The 13,056-nt window shown below is 47.3% G+C and overlaps 1 pseudogene; it reads left to right on the top strand.

Annotated features, from left to right (window-relative positions):
- Positions 1 to 8,929: 8,929 nt before the first annotated feature.
- LOC119321166 overlaps positions 8,930 to 13,056 on the top strand; it is a 108,429-nt pseudogene continuing 104,302 nt past the window's right edge.

Here is a 13,056-nt window from a genome sequence, read left to right as displayed (position 1 = left end):
GTGGGGAGTGTTTTCGGGGCAGGCGGGGCGGCGGGGGGCTGCTATTTGGCCGGTGGTGGCTGGCGGCTCAGTTGGGTGGAGGTTGAAGATGAACCGCAGGCCCTTGATTTCGTATCCAACGGCTGCAAAATCGACTGACCAGAGATGAAAAAGTCAGTCGATCGACGTGTAGCCTCACCTTGCTAGTGCGTTCAGTTTCAACAGCAAAATTCAGTTGCGACAGTTAAGTTCAGTTTTGGCAGTTAAGTTCAGTTTCGACAGTTAAGTTCATAGATGAGCGGCTGATGTATTTTACATCTAGCACTTTGTGGTTATGTATTTTATGTCATGTATTGGAGATGCTATTAGAATTCCACTCAGGTTAACGTTGTTCATTGTCTCTCTTGTCCTGCTTCAGCCTCGGCGTCGTACAACTCATCAGAGCTGCTCCAACGACGAAACCCTCCATCACAGCGGAACAGTACCTCGGGCTCCATCTCCAGACGCCTAAGATCTTCTTCTCCTCCTCTGACAGCAAAGTCAGTCGGAGCATCCTCACCAGCCAACCCAATCACACTGAGATCGACATGGCTTCACCAAAGAGGTTGTACACTTGTTGCATCTCTTTTTACTCTACTTGTTATATATATTGTCCACTGAGCACACGGATTTGTTCCTTTAGTGTTTCCTTGAAAGAAAAAATGTAGGAATTTTAATTTTCACTTGTCCTCCTTTTCAAATTCCTATTCATGAAGCACAAGACTAAGAGATAGTAGCATAATAGCATTATAACCGTACATTTTCTTGTGGTTTGACTTAATCTCACCATGCTTCTTTGCATCCTGTGATCTTCCAATTGTTGTGAATCAAACACCCAGATTGGCAGAAATCCTGTGTTTTTAAATTCTCTGTTTTGCACGTGCATTCCTATCCTATTCCTGTCTATTTCCTATCCCTGCATTGTTGGAATCCTCCAATTCAAATGAGCCCTTACAGAATTACTTCTCTTACAGATAGTTGTCAAAGAAAACCTTGCGTGGTTTGTCCCGCTCCTTCTACGCCGTCGTCCACCCCAGCTCAGCTGCTCCAACGACAGAAGGGTCCAGCACAGTAGGGATCCAGCCTCCAGACTGTCTTTTGCTGCCTCAGATCTTCTTCCCCGCCGCCGGCAGCCATGAAAACTGCATTACCATCATCAACCGAGTAGATGACCTCGAGGACTACACGGGTCCGCAAGAGAGGTCACACTCTTTCGTGTCTGCTTACGTTATGCATCACTTAATATTACATGCTACTTATCGTCCTGTTCACCGATTAGACTCTGAGTCAGCTCCAAACTAATGGTCAAACTTGAGTTTTTAAATGGTTGTGGGGTACATATCGGGGCCGCTATCAATAGTATCTATCTACTATCTGGTTAATCTCCGGTGTCTACTATGAGTTTCATATTGGGTGGGAAACAAACAGTAAAGAAGCCATTATCTATATTTTTTAACTGAAGCCATTATCTACCTGCTATTATTGGTTTTGGGTCTATCCACAGGTTGCTACCATCACTCTGGATTTCTGCATGCACTCCTTACATAATCTCACTATGTTTTATTCCTATGCATGACAATTATTGTAAACAATGGAACTGAACATGTAGAGCAAAAGAGACGAGCCTTGCATGGCAATAAAATTTCATGCAGACATCGCTCCATGGTAGGCGCAAAGGCAACCCCCCTCCACGCATTTCGGATTGTAATCAAGAGGAAGATATCTGTTCTGAGGGGATTCAGAAGGAGAAGACAACTCCTATTTACCCCCTGAGGTCTTCGCTCTAACTTGGCTTGCTGATGTTGGTTATATCATGCATATGGTGTCTTGCATTGCTTACTTTATACATCAAATATGTCATCTGCTTAGTTTAGACATCCTTTTTGCGAATGCCATCTGCTTAGTTTATTCATTGTTTATGTGAATTATGCAACACCATCTTGTTTAGCCAGGCATCATATATGTGAATTTTGCAATGCCATCCTGCTTAGCCAGTCATCTTATATGTAAATTATATCCGGCCATCCTTTTTTTTGTTAAATATTACATTTGTCAACAATGTTAGTACATTCAACTGCTCTTCGTGTGCATCAGCCATTTGACACGGTGATGGCAAATTTTGGAGTAAAAACAAGGTCTTCAGAGCAGACTATGCTATCTGACGAAGCGCATATCTCGCTGGTTACGGATAGCTCCTTAGAGGAGGATTCAGAGACAGATGACCAGTCCTATTCCCCCCTCCCGAGGTGTATGCTCTAACTTGGCAGGGTTATGTTGCTCATATTGTGCGTATGATGTCTCGCATTGCTATGTCATTTGATTAGTTTAGACATGCTTTGTGTGAATGGCACCTGTTCAGTGTCTAATTACCATATATGTGAATTATGCATTGCCATCTTGTTGCAAGACATTATATATGTGAATTATACAATGCTATCTTGTTGCAAAGGCATTATATATGTGAATTATGCAATGCCATGCTGTTTAGCCAATCATCATGTATGTGAATTATATCATGCTATCATTTTTTTGTATTACGTGTTCCATTTGTCGACAACGTTTGTATATTCAACTACTCTTCCTGTGCATCAGCCATTTGAAGCGGTGACGGAAGTATCTGGAGTGAAAACAAGGTATTCAGAGCAGACAATGCTACCTGCTGAAGCAGACATCTTGCTGGTTACAGAGAGCTCCTTAGTGGAGGATTCAGAGACTGATGACCAGTCCTATTTCCCCCCTAAGGTCTATGCTCAAACTTGGCAGGGTTATATTACCCATGTCATGCATGTTGTCTTGCATTGCTTAGTTTTTACATCATAGATGGATTGCCATCTGCTTACTTGCTTACTATATAAATCATATATTTGAATTATATCATGCCATCATGTTTACATAGTACATACACATCATCTATCTGAATTATGGCATGACAACCCATTTAATAAAGACATCATATAGTTATATCATCTCATCATGTTTAGTATTTACAGTCATCATATTTTGAATTATGGCATTCTATCCATGAATATGTGAATTATGGCATACCAACCTATTTAATAAACACATTATATAGTTATGTCATGTCATCCTGTTTACATAGTCTCATATTTTGAACTATGTCTTTCCATATTTTTTAGTTAGCCATCATAATGTGAAATTGTGTCATGCTATCCTGTTTAGTTAGTCATCATATATGTGAAATTGTGTCATGCTATCCTGTTTGGTTAGACAACATAAATATGAATTATTTCATGCCCTCGTTTATTCCCCACTATCCATTGCACTTGTTTATCATATAATGTCTATACTTTAAATTACTTTTCTTGTTTACCAGCCATTTGAATTGGAGAGCGTGATGGCAGTATCTAAGGGAGTAACAACACGGTCTTCAGAAAAGATAGTGCTACTAGTTGATGCAGATAGAACCACGGTTGTACTTGCCCAAGGACCAGATACACCACACATAACCCAGACTCTCGCAGATTGTACCCCTACCCAGTTGGACAGAGAACCAGCTACACCCCTTCTAACCCCAACCCCGGCAGATAGTAACCCAGTTCCAGTTGACACAACACCATCTCCACCACAAAGCACCCAAACATGAGTAGTTAGTAAGGGAACTACAGTGCCCAAAGCACGAGGACCACCACTCCGAATCCCAACTCAATGCTTAAAGGAGAAGAAGATCTGTTCTCAGGTCAGGTTCTGTAGCTATGGTTCATACACCTTTGCTCTTGCATTACTGTATTTACTCATACCAACTATTTTCAAATTTGAAGGATGGAATTGAAACTCCAATGGTGCAACAGGTATGGTTTAAACCTGTTTCTTTAACTGGTTTGCTGTTGTAACCTGCTCTATGTTGATTTCAGTTTCAATTGAATAAATAGTTATGTTCTCATGTCATGCACATTACAAGTGTTGTTATTGCTCTATAGTTACCCACACTTATATTCTGTCTATTCTGCTTTGTCTTGAACAAATATTATTTGAACTGTGTCTCTATCTTGATTTGGCAACAAAAACTAGAATGATATAGACCATAAAGTGACCATGGTACATAGATATATGTTTGTTTCATGCTGTTATCCTGTCCACTTTACTACTGAACTCATTTACCAAAATGAGTTTCATATACAACATGGTAAACATGTGATGTGTCTGCTTGTTTCTCTTTTAGAATGCGGACAAAATATTGGAGAACAGTACCGCGTTATCCAATGGTAAAGGAAGTAATGCAGATAAGGTTCAAGATAGTGAGACATCCCTGTTGGTCTCCAAGAAAGCTGATAAAAACTATCTTGATGACATTGAGAGAACCCAAAAGTCATTTCTTGATGTAGTATTCGAGTTACTGGCCACTACTGCTGGCACAAGCTCTTCGAACTCGCTGCCTGAATCAATTCGTCTTCTTGAGTCTCAACTTCAAGTTGAAAGAGATCGATCAGATGTGCTGCGACAGGAAGCTGAAGGACTGAGGAAGTCCCAGCAGAATTCAGATGCACATTTCCTAGTGCAACAGCAAGCGCTGGAGGATTTAAGCGCCAAACAAGAGAAAGTTAATAAGCTTGCTAAGCATCTTGCCAGCATTATGGGTACCCAGGATATTGTTTCTTGAGATCTTCTGAAGTGGTTTCAGTTCTGGATTTGTTTTGCTGCGGCGTTTATTTGCGCTGGTCGCCAACTTTGACAACCAGTGTATATGATATGCTGCTTTGTTCCCTATATTTGCACTGGTGGCGAACTTTGATGCCTAGTGGATGTAATATGTGTAATAACCATGATAGCCCTAGCGTTAGTTGCTTGCTTATTTATTTCCTTGTTGTCTTATTTATTTGTTTGCTTGTAGTCATTGCAGTTCTTTTTCCGCGGTTTTCTAGTGGCTGCAATAACCTATTTTTTAAAACTAGGCCACAATAACCATGGGCTAATATTTACTGTAGTGACACTGGGCCTCCTACTGGCCGTAGAAACAGTGGGCCTTCTACGGGTCGTAGAAACAATGGGCCTTCTACGGGCCGTAGAAACAATGGGCCTTCTGCGGGCCGTATCATCAATGGGCCTTATACGGGCCATATGATCGATTGGCCAAACAGACCGCATTATGGCCGTAAACGGGCTAGAGTTGGAATCATCCTTTCATGGGCCGACCATAATGGGCCATCGTTAATAGGCCGTATTTGATGAGGCTATGAAAACGGCCCAACGTATTAACGGACCACAAACGTGCCGACTGTAACCACGGGCTGAATTTGGCCCACAAGCAGAAAATGACAGTAACGGGCCGTAAGTAAACGAATGCTGGAAATGAGCCCAAGAATAAATGGGCTCCGAGAAGGCCGAAAGATAACATGGGCTGGAAACGGCCCAACGGAATAACGGGTCGTTAATGGGTATAAAGTGATACACTATTCATTACAGGCCAGTTTCACCACGGGCCGTTAATGGGTGTAAAGTGATACACTGTTCATTACGGGCCAGTTTCACCACGGGCCGTTAATAGGCCAAGAGTTACATAGGGCCACATATGGGCCGAAAGACGTCATGGGCAATACATGGGCCAGAAGTGAAACGGGCTGGAATCATATTGGATGGCCTAGATGACGCTACCGGGCCTAATTCGGATAGGGCGTAACGAGCCTTGGGTTAGCGGGCTGTAAATGGGCTATATGCGAACATGGCGTTAACAGGCTTTCCATAGGCCAGCCCGTCACCTTTTGACCAAGTCAAATGGGCCGGCCTTTTCACAGGAATGGGCCTCTGTTGGGCCGTGCCACGTGTCGACGTATCATAGGCGCCTTCTGTCCAATGAGTGGATGACATCTGTCCCAACGATGAGCCGACACGTGTTTCCTCCAGCCAATGATGATTTTACACGTGGAAAATCCCCATTGGTCGGGGCTGTTAACGGGTTATCGGATCCAAAACCCGACCCGATAGCTTAATAGCGTTCCGTTATGGTGGATGCCACGTGTCAGTCACCCTTGATGAAAGCACTTCTGTGACGCGCGATTCATCGTCATGGAAGTGGACACTTCCATGATGATAATTTTGGTAATGTCATGGAACACTTCTATGACAGCACATGTATGACTATCTTGATTCTGTCATAAAATCGTCATGGATGTACATGCATGAAAAAAAACACGACCTACCATGACAAACACGTATCATCATGGAAGTGTATTGTTTTTGTAGTGTCGCCATCCACCGGGAGAGCCACCAATCGTGATGCTGCAGCGATCATGTTCTCTAAAGGGTTAGAAAAATGACTCGGTGGTGTTGGAACATAGTGAGGTGGAGCAGTATTCAGACGAGGAGGTTCCATCACCCGTGGCTGAACCAGCGTCCCGGCCCCGGGTGTTGCAACCCGGTTTACCTCCGGCGGGTTACTCGGGCCTGCACCGGGCGTGCGAAAGAGGTTTCTAGGATCATAAACCGGAGGCACGCGGGATTGAGTCTTCTGGTGTCTTCTCCTCATGACCTCGTTTGACGCGTTCAAATCCATTGTAAGTTGGAGGGCCTCTGATTGAATCTGCTGGGCTCGAGCATCCAGAGCCGCCCGCTCCATGGCCATCTCGACGTCCTCCGTTGCCAGGTTTTCCTTAGCTTGTGCTACCTCCTCACGTAACTGTGCCACTTCTGCACCGTGTTGAGCTTGATCCGCCGGATTGACCATGGCGGTTAACAGAGCAGTCATCCTATCCATTAGATCCATCAGAACCTGAGCCGGCGCATGCGGGGCCTCCTGCCCCGGCTGCCGCTGACCCGGAGGTTATTGCTGCCGCAGCCATAGAGTTTTGAATCGGTTGTGTGCCAGCCATGAAGATCCCAACTCTGCTCGGCGGCTCAAAGGGGTCCGGAATACTCCTGCCATGGGAATAGCCCCCAAGCCCGCCGTCTTGCAATTGATACAACGAATCCGTCTCACCCGTGGATGACTCACCATCAGAGTAGATGGCCGTCTCACCACTAGACACAGATCCTTCAGAAAATTCCCCTCCATGGATGCATCCCACGAAGGCACACTTCACGGCAGGCTGAGCCCGAGCAGGTCTCGCATGCTGAGCCGTCTCGACGATGTCGGTGCAGATGTCCGGCTCAAGGCCCGGCTCGCTGATCTTGCTGATGAAGACGTGGATTCCGCTGAAGGGACCCGGTACCCGTACTCAATTGAGCCGGTGTCGGGGCCCCAGCCTGCGTCGTTGATGTAGAGCTTGCCGCGATGACTCTTGGTCATCCGGCCCACAGCGTATCCCTTGAGCCCTTCGAAGCTTCCCTTCAAGAACTCAAATCCACCATGCGCTGGCCCCACGGTGGGCGCCAACTATCATGGAATTGTCACGGCAGATGTCCTAGTGAAAGGACTTAGTTGTGGAGCCATTGCAACTAGGAAGCTTAAAGGGGTTAAAACAGGACAAAGGACACGGGAGTTTATACTGGTTTGGCCCCTTGCAGTGAAGGTAATGGCTTAATCCAGTTTGAGGTGGGATTGCTTATGTCTTGATTACCAGGGAGCGAATCCGCTTGACCTAGTTCTCAATCTGATCTTACTTGTCCTGAACCGCCGCTGGGTCGTCCCTTTATATATAGAGGTCGACGCCCAGTGGCTCACAGAGTCCCAGCCGGCTCATAAACAGTGTCCGGCTCGGTCTCTCTCTATTCTTGCCTTACAATACAAGTTACATACATATGGCAGTTTATCTCTATGGGCTTTAAGTCGCCTTTGGGCCTTGGCCCCTTTAACTGAACCGCCATCTTCCAGTGCCGTCTTGGGCTTCATGAATCGCCATAGGTATGACCCGACCCCTCCTAGGCGGGTCATACCTAATAGTTATATCCCCAACACAGGTGCTATTTTTTATTCGTGTTTCTCACAAACCATGTGCTGGAAGGTGCGTAATTAAACAAAGTCAAGGATGCTTTCTGCGAAAAGAAAAGAAAATGCGTGCCCCACCCAATGCATCACCACTCTCGGACACTTATTTCCTCCGTTTCTTTTTATCTGCATATAAAGCTTGGTCAAAATCAAGCTTTGTAAAGTTTGACTAACGTTACATTGAAAAATATTAACAATCACAATATGAAATCAATATTACCAGATGCATCATGAAATGTATTCACATACTATACAGTTTTAGTATTGTAGATGTTTAGATTTTTTTATATAAATTTGATCAAGCTTTGTGTGGTTCGACTTTGACCAAATTTTATACACGGAGTAAAAAGAAATGGAGGGAGTACATGTGAGCCGCATTCATGCTGATACGCTACGTGAGCACAAGAGACAAATGGATACAGAAGAAGTGACCGTATCTGCACACATAGACAAGTATGGGACCACAATCACGTATTTTGTAACTTTTAGCACTAATCTTAACATATGCAAGTTCTATGACTGCCACTAATATTAAAGCATCTCTAGCAGCCACCGTAAAAATAGAAACCGTAAAACATGTTTACAGTGTCTCTCAAAACGCATTTTTGATCTGATACGGGCTTCGAAAGAACAGATACGGTAAAAGGAGCTCGCTCGCGCTAGCCGTCCTTGTAGCGTAGCTCGCCCGTGTCCATCTCCTACGTAGCAGTATGCATGATCGAGATCCATTTGGAATGTAGCAATAGCAATTGAACATATAAAGGATGAGTGGGGTGCAGGCACAACCACTGCATCCACATTGGCAGTGAATAGTGCAGTGACTCGGGGAGGCATCGAAAGAAAAAACGAGCCCCGCGTCCTTCCTCGCACGTCCCACCTCAAAAAAACGAGCCCGTGCCCTTCCTCGCACATCCCACCTCAGTCGCCTCCCTCTCCCACCCTCCTCCCACCTCAGGAACCCTACCCAACCCATCTAGAAGCGTCGCGCGCGTCCCATTCATCATCCCGAGGGAGCAGGAGAGCAAGTCCCGACCGCGGGGGTTCGACATGCACAAGGCCAATGTCGCCGCCGACAAGGCCGTCGCGCACAACCTTCGCACCTCCTCGGCTCCAAGGGCATCGACAAGATTCTCCATTCCCCCGACGATGATGTCACCATCGGTAACTACTCCAACACAGTCTCTCACTCCCCTCCCCGCTCCGCTTCCTGATCTTAGCCTAACTTAAGGTTCTTTAGTCGTTGCTAGCATGTGATCTGGCCCTTCCATTCGTTTCAGCTAGGGATTTTGGGTGTGTGCTATGCAATATCTGTCTGGAGTTCTAGAATTTGCGTGTGTGTGCTAGCCTAACTTAAGGTCTATTTGTTAGTTCTGTTGGATATTACCTGGATTTTATTCCCATAAGAAGGGAAGTCCAAGTTTCTGAATAATTACCTCCCTTATGTTTTTCCGCAAATGACAGAGCGACGATCCTGGAGCAAATGGATGTTGACAACCAGGTTGCAAAATTGATGGTAGAGCTTTTCCGTAGTCAAGACTATGAAATTGGGGATGGTACTACTGGGGTGGTGGTCCTGGCAGGGTCGCTCCTGGAGCAAGCTGAGAAACTGCTAGAGCGTGGTATTTATCAAGTAAGAATCACCGAAGGATATGAGATGGCTTCCAAGATAGCTTTTGATCACCTTGAACATATCTCCACTAGGTTTGAGTTCACTGCTACAAATATAGAGCCCTTGGTGCAGACCTGCATGACAACTCTGTCCTCAAAGATGTAAGGCAAAGATACTCACTCTTAACTTCTAAGTTATGCAACCAATGTTTTGATCTGCCAGGAAGCAGAGTAGATTCAATTTACATTTCTCTCCCTTTGTCTAACGGGACCCGTCATTCTTAAACAGTAGTGTTAACCGTTGTAAGTGGATGCTTGCTGAGATTGCTGTCAGGGAAGTCTTTGCTATTGCTGATTTGGAAAGGAAGGACGTAAACTTGGACTTGATTAAAGTAGAAGATAAAGTTGGTGGGAAGCTAGAGGACACTGAGTGAATATATAGAATTGCTATTGATAAAGATATGAGACACCCACAAATGCCAAAGAGAATCGAGGATGCTAATATTGCCATCCTTACCTGCCCATTTCAGCCCCCAAAGCCCAAGACTAAGCATAAGGTTGACATTGACACCGTAGAAAATTCCAGACGATGCATGGACAAGAGCAGAAATACTTTGATGAAATGGTTCAGAAATGCACGGTAAAAGCCTACAAAATTTCAGTATATTTTATAGTAGGGCAAAGTCATGATTTCGCACAAAGTTTATTTACTTTGCATCATATCATGTTTGATTTCTTAATATAAGTACTTAAAGATTTGTTTGTACACACTTGCAGGATGTTGGTGCAACCTTAGTTATCTGACAATGGGGTTTTAATGATGAAGCCAATCATTTGCTTATGCAAAAAAATCTGCCCGCTGTCAGATGGGTTGGTGGTGTTGAATTGGAATTGATTGCCATAGCTACATGTTGATATGAGTACCTCTCCTTGTGAACCTAAATGTCTTAGAGCAACTCCAATGGGGCGACCCATTTTGTCCGCCTGCGTCCGTTTGGGTCGGCGCGAACAAAAGTGGAGGCCCTACGCGCCGAGCCAAACACAAATCGCGTCCGCGCCGATCCATTTCGGGCCCAAAATTGCGCCTGGAATGCTTCGGCGCGGATGTGCTGCGTGTCTCCTGGGCGTCCGCCGCGTCCCCACCTGTAGGGCACCCAACCGCCACCGGTCGTCTTATTTATGACGACCACCGATAGCGGTCCCACTAGTCAGCCAGTGAAAGTGTCCTTTTTTAAGCATGCGTACTGCAGGGGGGGGGGGGCTCATCCACTTCTCCCGTCCACACCTGGCCCCCTACCACTCACTTTGCTTCCTCGCCGGCGACAGCAAACCCTAGCGCGCCATGGGCATCTTCGGCAGCAGCAAGGGCACCCCCGACACCTCGTCCTCCCGTGCTTCCCTCCCCCTCCTCCTCCAGCATCGGCACATTTCCGCCCTGAACGCCGGTGCCTGCACATCCCGGTGCACCAAGCGCGATGGCACTGGGAGTACAGGCAGCCGCTACCATACCCCGATGTCACGCTGCCGCACCATTGGCACCTGGATCCGCAGCGAATCCCGGTGCTGGTGGTTCCACAGAGCCAGCAGGCGCAAAATGACGAGGTTCGTCGGCGCCGCATACAGCTCACGCCGGAGCAGCATCGGCTGCCTGAGTACGCCGCCGACTCTCCCAACTGGGAGGCTTGGTTCGCCCTCGAACACGAGGAGCAATGGCGTTCGGGTGTCGACGACGTCCCGCCGCCGTTCCCACCGCCGCCCCGCAGGTACAGCCGGAGGACATGGAGGCAGAGGTGGAGTACTAGGCCTCCCTCGAGGAATCCCTGTAGCAGGCGCTGGAGGCTAGCCACCTCGAGGAGGACATGCGCTGGGATGGGCTGGAGAAAGCCCTTGCCCTGTTGGCGGCAGGGGACTCCATCCACACCCTGATGTTCATGCCGCCACCGCCACCGTCACCGCCGATCCAGCCCAAGCCGGAGCTGGAGCCGACGCAGAAGCGCTCCCCGCCTCCACCCACTTGGCCGGAGGAGGCCTACTCGTGGACGGGCTAGTACCGCGAGTGGGTGAGCGCTGTCGGTGTCAAAACCGGCGGATCTCGGGTAGGGGGTCCCGAACTGTGCGTCCAAGGTTAATGGTAACAGGAGGCAGGGGACACGATGTTTTACCCAGGTTCGGGCCCTCTCGGTGGAGGTAATACCCTACTTCCTGCTTGATTGATCTTGATGATATGAGTATTACAAGAGTTGACTACCATGAGATCGTAGAGGCTAAACCCTAGAAGCTAGCCTATGATTATGATTGTTGTCGTCCTACGTACTAAACCCTCCGGTTTATATAGACACCGGAGGGGGCTAGGGTTACACAGAGTCGGTTACAGAGAAGGAGATCTACATATCTGAATTGCCAAGCTTGCCTTCCACGCAAAGGAGAGTCCCACCCGGACACGGGACGATGTCTTCAATCTTGTATCTTCATAGTCCAACAGTCCGGCTGTCTGAGGACCCCTTAGTCCAGGACTCCCTCAGTAGCCCCTGAACCAGGCTTCAATGACGATGAGTCCGGCGTGCAGATTGTCTTCGGCATTGCAAGGCGGGTTCCTTCTCCGAATACTCCATAGAAGATTTTGAACACAAGGATCGTGTCCGGCTCTGCAAAACAAATTCCACATACTACCATAGAGAGTACAATATTCCACAAATCTAATCTGTTGACAGCTTTTTATGACATCACACCACGGTCCAGTCACTACTCGAACCATTTTTCACAACCAGCTACTGCACATAATGCGAGGCGGCTTCCTTGACACGTCTTGTCGAAGCAGAGATCGTGTCCCCTTATCACGGGATTCTCATCAATACGGGTATGGGTAACCCAACCGCGCCATCAATCGTGGCACTTGGGAAATAAGCGATTTTAACGGGCAAGTGGGGAGGCGCACAGTTTCTACCGCCTTTATAAAGAGATAGGGATTCTCCTCTTTCACCCATGCCTTCTTCCTTATTCGCTCATCCATTCTCGCACGCTCGAGCTCCAGCACCCCAGTTCCCACCTTCTCCATACAGCCAAACATGTCCGGAGCGGGAGGCAAGTGGATGGCCTCCTCCGTCACGGAGGAGGACCTTACGAAGCTTCGGGTGGCCGGATACTTGTCCACAGACATCGCGCACCGGCTCCCGGACGCAGGGCAGATCATTCCGACTCCGGGACCCCACGGGAGGGTTGTGTTCCTCGCCCACTTCATCTACGGACTGGGATTCCCCCTCCACCCATTTGTCCGCGGGCTCATGTTTTATTACAGGTTGGATTTTCATGAACTGGCCCCTAATTTCATTCTCAACATCTCGGCATTTATCGTCATGTGCGAGGCTTTCCTCCGCATCAGGCCCCACTTTGGCCTGTGGCTGAAGATCTTCAATGTGAAGCCGAAGATTGTGGTCGGTTAGCAGGCGGAGTGCGGAGGTGCCATGGTGGGCAAGATGCCCAGCTTCACCTGGCTTGAAGGCTCCTATGTGGAGACCGTGAAGGGGTGGCAATCGGGGTGGTTCTACATCACC

Source organism: Triticum dicoccoides, chromosome 6B (genome assembly GCF_002162155.2).
Source record: "Triticum dicoccoides isolate Atlit2015 ecotype Zavitan chromosome 6B, WEW_v2.0, whole genome shotgun sequence".
NCBI classification, from domain to species: domain Eukaryota; kingdom Viridiplantae; phylum Streptophyta; class Magnoliopsida; order Poales; family Poaceae; genus Triticum; species Triticum dicoccoides.
Note: the sequence above shows the minus strand (reverse complement) of the source record. Positions and strands in the feature narration are given on the sequence as shown.